Here is a 12,149-nt window from a genome sequence, read left to right as displayed (position 1 = left end):
TTTCTTTTCAAAACGGGGGACTTTGAAGATTAATTTCATTTGCCGTAATTTCCTATTCCCTCAGACTTGAACACATCTGTGTAGCAAGCTTGTTAGCTGTCACACTGGCTATGCAGTCATTAATTCCAGATCCCAAACATGCTGGAAAAATATATGTCAATTGACACACTGTAACTGCCCAAGTGCCACACCTAGATAAAAGGAGATGGAGTAAACACACATGTGACTGGGAGGCAAGCAAGAAGAAGGAAAAAAAGCAGGGTTTTTCCACAAAATCAGTGTTTTTCTCTCCCTTGCCCTTCAGCCTCTCCTGTTTCTCAGTTGTCAACTTTTTTGTAACAGTGAAGTTAACACATTAACAGGACAAAACCAAGAAAAAAATTCCCTCTAGCCAACTGCATTTGGTACTTAATTGAAAAGATAGAGCAATTAGAAGTTTTAGAAACTTTTCTTATTTCTATATTTATACATACACTCACAGACATGTGCAATGTATAGTACAGAAGATCCAATGTGTTTAATAGACACCTAACACACACTTGGGGAAATGATGAAATGCAACTCTGAGATAGGAGCATTTTTTTCTTTTTCTAATATTGCCTACTCTCCATCAATCTGTTGTCTGTTAAGCTACTTCCCATTTATTTGACAATGGTGAATCATCAGACTTTTTTTTTTTTTTTTTTTTTTTTTTCCTGCAGCATTGTGCAGAAGCTGTTGGTGGAACTATTTTTGGAAAATCTGCTAGAGTACATGCTGACTCACTCTTGGACTAAATGCAACACCTCCTACATTTTCTGTATCAAGGCAAGCTCTGAACTTGCATCTTATGCAACAAGAACAATATTAAAAAAAAAATAAAAATCCCAAACGACTGTTGTACATGCTTGTTTGTATTTAATTTCTCAATTAGTCTGATTTTTAAAATAATTCTCTTTAATCCTGAAGCGCTTTTTTTAGGACATTTAATTTTCTTCAAAGAATAAGATATGCATGATATTGATATTTTTATTTAGAAAGAAAAAAGAGCTGAAGTAAATACTGCAGTTACGTTCTTCTCATATGCACAAAGTTGTAATCTTTGTTTACTCTGACTTCACTAACTGCTGCCATTTTCAAGCTTCCAGAAGTATAACCCCTAAATGTTAAGAAGAAGTTCCTTAAAATAGCCTTATGTTCAGCCCTAGTCCTCATTCTGGACAACCAGCTGTCATATCACTGGGATGAGTTTAATCTCATCCATGGCAACTTTTACACTGAGGACAATGAAGTCTATCTCTGTCAGAACTTTATAGCATTCTGACTCTGAGTCTTGCATCCCCCCTGTGCTAAGTGCAGCGGCATATACGTGCTAATCCTGGCCCTGCAGCACACCAGAACGGTCCAGACCAGAACCAGGATTAAATAGTACCTGTACTGCAGCCTTCAGGAAGGGGTGTTATCTCAGCAAGTGACAGGGCACTAGAGTCACTGCTGATTGCACCTAATGTTGTTTGTAAGAGAAGACCCCATGAACACTTCAGTCAGTGATCCAGCACCCACTCACAAATGTCATTAATCTGCCCTACTTAAATTACCTTAAGATGTAAGGTACCATGCCCCTAAAATACCTTTCCCTCTACCCTCTTCCCTTCCCACCCGACAAAGGGAGACTACATGAATGTGTCAGACATATATTTGAGCACATTAATATTAACATTTATTTTTTTTGTCCTTAATACATTGACTAAAATATTCCTTTGCACAAGGTGACAAAAGTTGGTTCCTATTATCTCTGTTTGTTAGAAGATAATGAGAGCATTAAGCTGTCCTGTAATTGGGCGCAAATTCTTACCCTGATGAGCATGATGTTTTTATTAAATGGATCTTCACATCTAATCTAACTCATGTCACTTTCAATTATCTATCAGTCTACAGAAGTATAGGTACATTTTACAGTGCAAAATTTGTCTATTTGCTTCATACAGCTAACCTTTATATCATCAATAACTGCTTCATTAGAAAAAGACCTGTTCATTGCTTTAAAGATAGTTCCACTTCAGAGGTGATGAAAGACTTCAGCAGAAGCTTCTTCAGTTCCTGTTTATTGACACTGATCAAAATTCCTCACAGTTTGCTTTTACAGATTCCCTGAATAGATTTAAACCTACAGAAATAGCTAATGTCTTGTTATATCTCAGGATTTCTTGTGGATCTTTTTGTTGTTTTTGTCTTGTTTTGTTTTGATTTTGCATTACATTCTTTTTCTTGTTTTTCTTTTCTGCTGTATAAATTTAGGTCCCTTAAAAGAAATATATACTTAGCCAGTCATATTTGTTTCTCCTATTTGTCCTTGCTCATAATTAAATGTTTCTCTTGTAGCATTTTTCTCTAACAAGCCTTTCACAGTGTTCTTTACATCGGCAAAGTTACTTCTGATATTAATTTAGACATTTTCGAACTTGTCCTCAATCTCATGAATGTTTTGCTTACCAAATTAAGCCAACATGATTTGTCAAATTCTGTGTATAAAGAATTCCATTGTGCACCTCTTACTACAATTTCTCTTTAAATTTGTGTTACTATATAATTTTTATGACATCATCTAAGATTTAATATCACTTATTTTTCCACTTCCTACCTCAGTGAGTGATTTCAATTCCTGCATCTGCCTTTCCCTTTATGGCCACCCTGTAAGTTTCAGCAAAGTTTATCATACGTTTAACTTTAAGAATTTAATTGAATTTCACTATGTACAACTACCAGTTATAAAAATAAAAAACCCCTTTCTGTCCCTAAAATATCTTTCTTTGGCTATAACATTTTTTTAAAGTATCTTTAGATTGCAATTTGAGTATGCTTTCCTAAAATAAGACCCAGAAAGAAAGAAACAAAAAACCCCCTCCATTTTCTTCAGTGTCTTACATTTTTAGTTTGAAAATCATTAAAGTTCTTAAACAACTTTAAAAAAACTCTTTTTGTCAAAATGTGACATTTTTAGTAAGGGAGTAAACATTTTAACTGGGAATCCTAAACAATTTTATTCTTTGCTTTAGCAGGAATTTTCAGGAGTCTTCATATTACTTTTATATACATAACCTGTAGGAGAATTTTCAGATATTTTGAAAATACCGTTCAGAAGTGTTTTAAGCTGATATTTTTTCTATTCGTGAAGAAAGTAACAAGCAGATCAGTTTAGATGTCTACTGCACCTTCTTTATCACACAAAGTGCCCACCAATGATCCTACCACATGCAAAATGTAAGATAGTACATAATTTCCAGACTCACTCATTATTGTTTTTATGAAGATTGACTAACTATTTGAGCAGATTGGAAACAATTTGTAAATATATTTTGTTTTTTTTTAAAAAATCAATATTCTCTATATACATTTTCTGTTGATATTTTCCAGTGTATTTTATCAATACAATCCAACTCAAGAGTTTATTCAATATTAACATAGTATCTGGGTCACCCTCCTTAATTTTTTTACCTAGAAGTAAAATCCAGTTACATAGATTGATGTCTGAATGCCTAGACCTGGTTTAATCAAGCAGTAGCAACCCCAGGAGCATGCATTCTACTGAGATACAAAGTCTGAAGCTTTATTACCAGTCACTCATCACCAGTAGGTGATAAAATGCAAGTAATTCTGGTAAGTCAAGTTGATCTTAAATTTAATTTTGTCAAGGTAGGGGATATCAGCTTGGCTGCAGTAGGAAAGGGAGGATGAATCAGTTGCAATCTAGCCTCATTGATCTCATAGACCTGTCAGTCTGACCTTGGTGCCAGTGAAGGTCATGGAGCAGATCATCTCAAGCGCCATTAAAAGTCATATAATGGACAACCAGGGGATCAGGCCTAGTCAGCATGGGTTTATGAAAGGCAGGTCCTGCATGAAAAACCTGATCTCCTTCTATGACAAAATGACCTGACTATTGGACGAGGGAAAAGCTGTGGATATTATCTAGCTGGATTTTTGAAAAGCATTCGACACAGTTCCCCATAGAATTCTCAGAGAAAAACTGGCTGCCCATGGCCTCGATGAGCAAACGGTCTGCTGGGTCAAGGACTGGCTGGATGGACGGTCCCAGAGAGTGGTGGTCAATGGAGCTAAATCCAGCTGGCGGCTGGTCACAAGTGGTGTTCCTCAGGGGTCGGTGTTGGGACCATTTCTGTTCAACATGTTTATTGATGATCTTGATAAGGACATAGAGTGTATCATCAGTAAATTCGCAGATGACACCAAGTTAAGCGGGAGTGTCAATCTGCATGAAGATAGGGAGGCACTACAGAGGGACTTGGATAGGTTGGATTGGTGGGCCAACGTCAACGGGATGAGCTTCAACAAGGCCAAGTGCCAGGTCCTGCACTTGGGCCACAACAACCCCATGCATCGCTACAGGCTTGGGGAGGTGTGGCTGGAGAGCTGTGTGGAAGAAAAGGATCTGGGGGTTCTAATTGACAAGCAACTGAACATGAGCCAGCAGTGTGCCCAGGTGGCCAAGAAAGCCAACGGCATCCTGGCTTGTATTAGGAATAGTGTGACCAGCAGAAGTAGGGAGGTGATAGTCCCCCTGTACTCTGCACTGGTGAGGCCACACCTGGAGTATTGTGTCCAGTTTTGGGCACATCAATACAGGAGAGATATTGAGGTGCTGGAGCGAGTGCAGAGGAGGGCAACGAAGCTGGTGAAGGGCCTGGAGAACAAATCCTATGAGGAGCGATTGAAGGAGCTGAGACTGTTTAGCTTGAGGAAGAGAAGGCTGAGGGGAGACCTCATCACTCTCTACAACTACCTGAAAGGACATTGTAGAGAGGTTGGTGCTGGTCTCTTCTCACAGGTGATTATTGACAGAACAAGAGGGAATGGCTTTAAACTCCAACAGGGCAGGTTTAGACTGGACATTAGGAAAAAATTTTTTACAGAAAGTGGTCAGACAGTGGAATAGGCTGCCCAGGGAGGTGGTGGAGTCACCATCCCTGGATGTGTTTAAGGGTTGTTTAGATGAGATGCTGGGGGATATGGTGTAGGGGAGAACTTTGTAGAGTAGGGCTGATGGCTGGACTCGATGATCCCAAGGGTCTTTTCCAACGTGAATGATTCTGTGATTCTGTGATCTTTCAACTCTTCATTCAGATTTAGCCTCTTTTTACATTCTGATTCTTGCTGGACTTCCTCTGGCGAAAGCATAAAGTAAAAGAAATTAAGGCATACAAAGTTATATACGTTTAACATCATACAAAGTAATACACTGACTGTAGACTGAAAAGTTCTCTTGTTCAGTGAAGAAGGAAGATGCCAAACTGTTTGCAAGGTCAATACTGGCTCCCCCTCTTTGTCTTACCATTGAGAATGAAGGCTGTGGTGGTGAGGGGGATAACCTAATTGCCTCATGTACCAACTGCCCTGTGTGTTGAGAGCACCAAAGAAGAAAGGAGAGGCAAAATTATGTAGTGCTATGCTTTGTTTCTATAGGATCAAGACAATCCCTGTATTACATTTACTATTGAAGTAGTCAACTGATTTGTGGCTTCAGGTGACCTGACTTCAACTAGGTACTGGGCTAGAAACAAAAAAAGGAAAAAATCAAGTGAGACTGGTTGCTGGCAGTTTTGGCTGGCAATGCTGGATTGAACCTTCAGTACTGTATATCTTCTTGCTAGACTATTAAAAAAAAAAAAAAAAAAAGTTTAGCTCTTAACCCTGCACCTTTCCCTGGATAGCTTGTTTTCTAGTTCAATATCAGGGTATACTGAGTGAGGCATCACCTCTGTAGTACAGAGTTTGCCCTCTGACTGGACAAATACTGACAACAGTGAACACTAGGTAGGTTTCAATAGCTTACATAGAGGGTTGTTATCAATGTTTAGTTAAAAGTTTTGTTTATAACATTATATTAATAGTTTTTTGGTTGGTTTTATTGTTGTTGTTTGGCTTTTAAAGATACCATTCAGATGGCAGTTGTGTATATTTGATTAAATTTATTTTAGAATCATAGTTGTTTAAATTTTAAGTGGTTTTAAAACTTTTAATATATATTTTCCTTTTATCTTCATTTACTGATTCTTCTTTCATTTTTTGCTTTATTCTGTTCCTCACTTGAGATTTGATGATAAAAAGAAATACAAGACTTTAGACAATTAAGGGGCCTAACCTACTCAGAACTGTTAGGTATTTGAAATTGAACTAAATATTAGTACAGAGGTAAACTATGAATCCATTATTTGAGATAAATATGATATAAAAAAAGCATAACATCTCAGGATCTTTAATAAGATACATTAAGGGATATGAAATCTATAAAAAACTTTACAGAGGCACCTGCAGGTATCTCATTTTAGTAATGAAAATTTTGTCATTAGTCCAGAATTTCTCCCATTTAGCTACACAAAATGAGTGGCTTAATCCAACATAAAAGGGAGACTATTAGAAGACAGTTCTATTTTCAACTTATGTGTTTGGAGTAAAAGCTGTGTGTATATATATATGTGTGTAAATATACATATATAAAAATGATGCATGTTGCAGAAAATTTATGATTTAGCCGAGATGTGACTAAAACTCTTTTCTGACTTTGATAATGGTATAATCACTTTGTGAAATCAAATACATAATTTAGACTCTTGGCTACATTTTGTTAGCAAGTTGATTTCATTAGAATTTAAAGAAAAAAAAAAGAGAAAAGTTTGTCCTCATAATCAAAATCACTGATAGCTAGTAATGTACAATAACACTAAAAAAAGAGACTCTCATATAACTATGTGTCTCAGTGATTTGGATTTTAGGATCCTCGGTTACAATAAGTTATCATGACTTCACTGGTTTCAGCTCAGGTCTTTTTGTGCTAAATAAAAAAGTATCATCAAATATTGTAAGACATGATAAAATTTTGAGGTAAAACAGTACTAGTAAGTATATACATACACAGATGGATTAAGAACTGTCACAAAGAACATACGTAAGAGTATGGTGTCTTGCAGTCATGAAAAACACTTTTAAAATGTAGGAACTACTACTAGTAGTTATCACAAAGTTCTGTATAAGCATTATAACATGTGGCTGAATACACTGGGTTTTATCCTTAGCATACTTCAGAAGTAAAATTTAAGATATAAATTTCTACCTCTGGCTCTGCTCACCTCATCACTATTAATATTAACAAATAAGAACAAAGCGCCTTCTTACAACAAAAGCCTAAATAGGCTGTGAACGGTCTGTTATCCAGAAACACATAGTTCTCTTCATTGGCTGAACTAAGATAAGACACACAGAAGCAGAGCTTTAAAGATAAGGAGATGAATTAACAGATGAATGAAACTAGCTCAAATTTTCTTCGAATTACGTTCAGAAAAGAGAACTGAATTATGGTTTTATATTCTTTGTAACTGCTGCAGTCACTGAGACTCACATACAAGGTGGGCCTGTCTGAATCAAGGTCTTCATGGATGTGCCCTTCAGAAGCCAGGAGGTTTATATACTGTAAGAAACTTAGATGGCAGCTGATTTTAGGTCACTGCAGGATGACAGCTAAGCTTAGAATCTCAGGATCTGAATATAATACTTTCTTATTTAAATTGGGAATTTATTCCCAAATACCAGCCTCAGGAATTTGTTGGACTGTCATAGACAAAGCAGTCTCAACACAGGAAATTTAAAACTATTTTCTTAATGACCAATCAAATTAAACTTTTAATTACTGATGTGGCTATTGACAGGAAAAAAAAAAAGACAACAAATAATTAAACAAACACTTCCCCTTTCCCAGGCTCCACTCCAGTTCAGTATTTCTCCTTCCTCCTTTCTAGGCTAATCTTCCCTTGTTTTTGCCGAGGGTTACACGCAGTCTCTCCTGATCCCTTTGGTTAGTCATTGACAGCTCACGTACAGCCCCCCGCCACCCAAACATTGCCAGATATGCCCAATACATGGTCCCAGTGTAAAACCTTAGACACAAGTGTATATGTTAGATTTCATTTCAATAGGGCTTTTTGTAGGAAAAGAAAAGTAGACACTTGGTTTTTTTATTGAGGTAATGATATATTCTTGGGTTTAGTTTTTCTAACTTCAGTTCCTTTCCTGTTCTACAATGAAAATGAAGTCTTCCTGGCTTAGCTTGTACTGCACAGTTAGTTGGACTGGTCTAATCTTCCAGAAATTTCTGTAGACAGAGCAGCATTATTATTACTGAACTTAGATTACCTGCAAATTTGACTCACAGATTTAATTATCTGTAGCTTAAAAACAGTTTCTTGTGCAAACTTTTAGGCTTATGTCTGAAACAAGTTTGGAAGGATTTCTGAATGCTCTGCAGCATACACTGAAACTTTATTTTCCAATAAGTGTGTTTTCTGATTATTTTTTGAAAGAGAATTAGTGCATAGCAAACAAAGCTGATCTTACAGGAACTGACTGAAAGAGCTTAGCTTGTTTAGCATAGCAAAACATAAGACAAGAGGGTAGACGATTGCTCTCTGTAAATACATCTGGGAACAAACACAAGGGAGAGGGAAGGGCTATTAAAGCTAAAAGACAATATCAGTGCTAGAACAAAGGTATTTAATTTGGCCTGAAAATTACACTGTAAATTAGAAGATGATTTCTAACCGTGAGAAAATGAAGCTGTGAAGCAGCACCTAAAAGGAAGAATAAAAAAAAAAAAACCTTGCAGACATGAACTAACCCTAATAAAGGGAGATGTGAGCATATGAACAAGATTATGTCATAAGTAACCTGCACTAGCAGATAATTGAATTTGATGGTCAAGGAAAACCCTTCCTATTCCTTTTTTTTTTTTTTTTTTTTTTTTTTTTCTGTTGTTGCTTTTTGTGCGTTTTTTTGTCTGGTTAGTTAGGTTTTTTTAATATCTTAAGGTTGGGTAAGTTTGCTGGGAGCAAACTGACCAGTCATAACCCGGTCTTTTTGGTACTTGTTTCCAATGTAAATGCACTTTTCCTCCAGCTCACTGTATAATGAAGGAGCACTCCAAAATGGAACATTTGCAATAAAAGAGAATGAATCTTCACCTCAGATGGTGACAGCAAAGTTCATCTGGGACATGGAAGACATCAGCTCCTATTACATGGCACCCACTGTTAAATTTCACATCTCACTCTAAATAGGTAGAAGAGGTATAAATTTATTCCACAGTTGTTCTTGATCTCACTGCATGTTTTAGCTCTTGAATTAATCTTTTTGATGTTGAAAAGTGTTCTGATCTCCTGTAAGCAAACCTAATTACTTATGCCAATGTAAGGGACATTATTCATTCTTTGGCACCTCTTTTGTCTGTAATAATGCACAAACATGATGGACACTAGCAGATCTGGCAATGCAATGTGATGTGCAATTAGTCTTAAAACTGAGCTAATCATGTATCAGATTAGACCATAAGTATCAATTCAGTTTTGGAGATCTTCTGTAAAACAATAATATTCTGGTTTGTGAGCATCTTAAAATTCCATTTCACACACTCACTGTGATTTTGTTAAGGATATTTATCTGTTCCGAATTTAATTTTTCAGAAAATGTTTGGAAAAAACAAGGGATTATAGGCTAAACTGTCAATAAACTTCCAGTCTTCAATACAAAAAAATAGTTTCAATACTAAATCAATCAGTAAATCAAAGACATACACTGTTTCCCATGACCTCTCTCCTTCTTCCTCCCCTTCACCCTACACTGAAAAACTGCACATTTGATGGGACTTCTTATATGTCAGCAGCTTCTGCTGCAGGACAGCTGCTCTGAAAGCTAAATTCCCAGCTATATCTAAGGCCTACCTTCAAAGGTTTCAAAATCTATACAAATGAGGGCTGGATAATAAGAAGACCAGAGGAAAAGATAGTATCAAGTCAACGTAGATACGTATCCTTTCTGAATCACTAAGAGCAATCTGTCAAAATGAGCTGCAGCTTGCATTGTCTGTTCAGTTGTATATTTATCTCCTTCTCAGAAATATGTGAATTTTGCTAGCAGGCAAGAGGTTGCTACCGCTTGAACACAAACTGTTCTTGTTACTGACCCATGGTGAATGTTTTCTGAGTGCCCACTAAGCTTCTTTAGTCCCCAGGAATTTTTATGTCTACATTTACAGTGGTATTTCCCAAAATAAAATGTTCATATTTGCTTGGTTTAAAAAGAAACCACACACCACTACTGCTGTTTCAGCCATATCTACAATGTGGGCAAGGGTAAACACAAGTAAATTAAGTCTAACACATCTGTTCTCAATGATGTAACTTCCCCTCTTCAAAATGATAGGTTATCCTATTTATTTATCACCACACCACTGAATTATGCTAAAATAAAAATTCGAGATCTAGCCAGAGACTTAAAATGTTTGTAATTGTATCTGAAAAGTAATGTTTGTTACCATCTGAAAATATGGATTCATCCATGTTTCTCACCATTAGAATTTGCATCTGTGAAAAGGAATTAGTAAAATATGCCTCAAATACAGAACAGGACAAAATTCTGATATAGGAGGGTTTCTAAAAGTAGGAAAACAATAAAGCTGCTAGAAAGGAAACACAGTTTTTGCAACTCCTGAAAGTTACTTTATTTTGATAGACAGGGTTCTTTCTGTCCACACGAACTTCTCCTGCATGTCTGCTGCAAGTTATCAGTTCATATTGTTCATTAATGCCAGTATAAAACAATGCCCAATGCCATTTTAGGACTGTGAAATCATATGTAGTGAGTTTTACTTCTGGGACCTGAAAGTGTTTTATTCTAGCTTTCAAACCTCTCCCCCCACTTTGTGGGCCTGTATATGACTCAGATAAAATACTGGCATGAGCACTTGCTTATCCTGATTTAAAGTTCATTTAAGTCTATGGGGATTGTTCCACTGACATTAATGGGTTTTGTACTGGGCCCTTTTAGCACACTGGCAAGATCCAAAGTCTCCAGGCAACACTCCAAGATCCTTAAAAGGGCACGACAAGCAGTCTTGTTAAGTGAATGGTATATTCACTATTCCCCACTGATATACACCTTTTTAAAATATATGTTTGTACCAAAGGGTCTCCTATCTGTTTATGATAGATACGGGAACAACCAAGATATATGATCAGCCACACCCTCACAGCTTCTCTCTTTTGCCAAAACAGTTAAGTTACGGTTTGTTTCAGTAGTTACCCAGTAACTGGGTCTCACATTATTTCTTCAGCTCTCAGACACTCTGGAGAAATAGAGTAAAATAAAATAAAAGTAATTTAAATTAAATTTAATTTAATTAAATTAAAAAAAAAAAAAAAAAAACCCAAAACAAAAAACAAACCAACAAACAAAAAAAAACCACCAAAAAACAAACCAACAACAAACCACAATGTCCTTTTCATTTTAAAACATTCTTTTAGGAGCCATGTAGTAACCCTGTGGTTGGTGTGGGAACCTTGTGGTTGGTGTTTACTACAGGCAGCCCAATCAAGGGGAGCCTATTGACAAAGCCTTCTTAGTCCACTACAGGAAGCATCCTGTTTGCAGGCTCTCATAATTCTGGGGGACTTCAACCACCCTGACATCTGCTGGAATAGCAGCAATATGGTGAGCTGTAGGCAATCCAGAAGACTCCTGAAGTGCATCAAGGATAACTTCTTAAGTCAGGTAATAGACAGCCCTACCAGAGAGGTTGCAATACTGGACCTGATGATCACCAACACAAGTGAGCTAATTAGTGACGTCAAGACTGGAAGCAGCCTGAGCTGCAATGATCATGACTGGTGGAGTTTGCAGTCCTGAGAGAACTCAGTCAGGCAAAGAGTAAAATCAGGACCCTGAATTTTAGGAAAACAAAATTCCAGCTGCTCAAGAAGTTAGTCAATAGGACCTCCTGGGAAACTGCCCTCAGGGACAAGGGAGCAGAAAAGAGCAGGCAGATCTTTATGGATGTTTTTCATAGAGTCCAAGAGCTCTCGATCTCCAGGTGCAAGAAATCAGGAAAGGAAGGCAAGAGACTGGCATGGATGAGTCGAGACCTGGTGGTCAGACTAAAGGGCAAGAAGGAAATGCACAGGCTGTGGAAGCAGGGACAGGTATCCTGGGAAGAGTATAGGGACTCTGCTCGGTTGTGTAGGGATGGGGTCAGGAAAGCCAAGGTACAGCTAAAGCTGAACTTGACAAGGGATGGAAAGAATAATGAGAAGGGTTTCTACAGGTATGAC

The sequence above is a fragment of the Strix uralensis genome, chromosome 2, assembly GCF_047716275.1.
Source record: "Strix uralensis isolate ZFMK-TIS-50842 chromosome 2, bStrUra1, whole genome shotgun sequence".
Classification (NCBI taxonomy): Eukaryota; Metazoa; Chordata; class Aves; order Strigiformes; family Strigidae; genus Strix; species Strix uralensis.
This window is presented reverse-complemented; position numbering follows the sequence as displayed.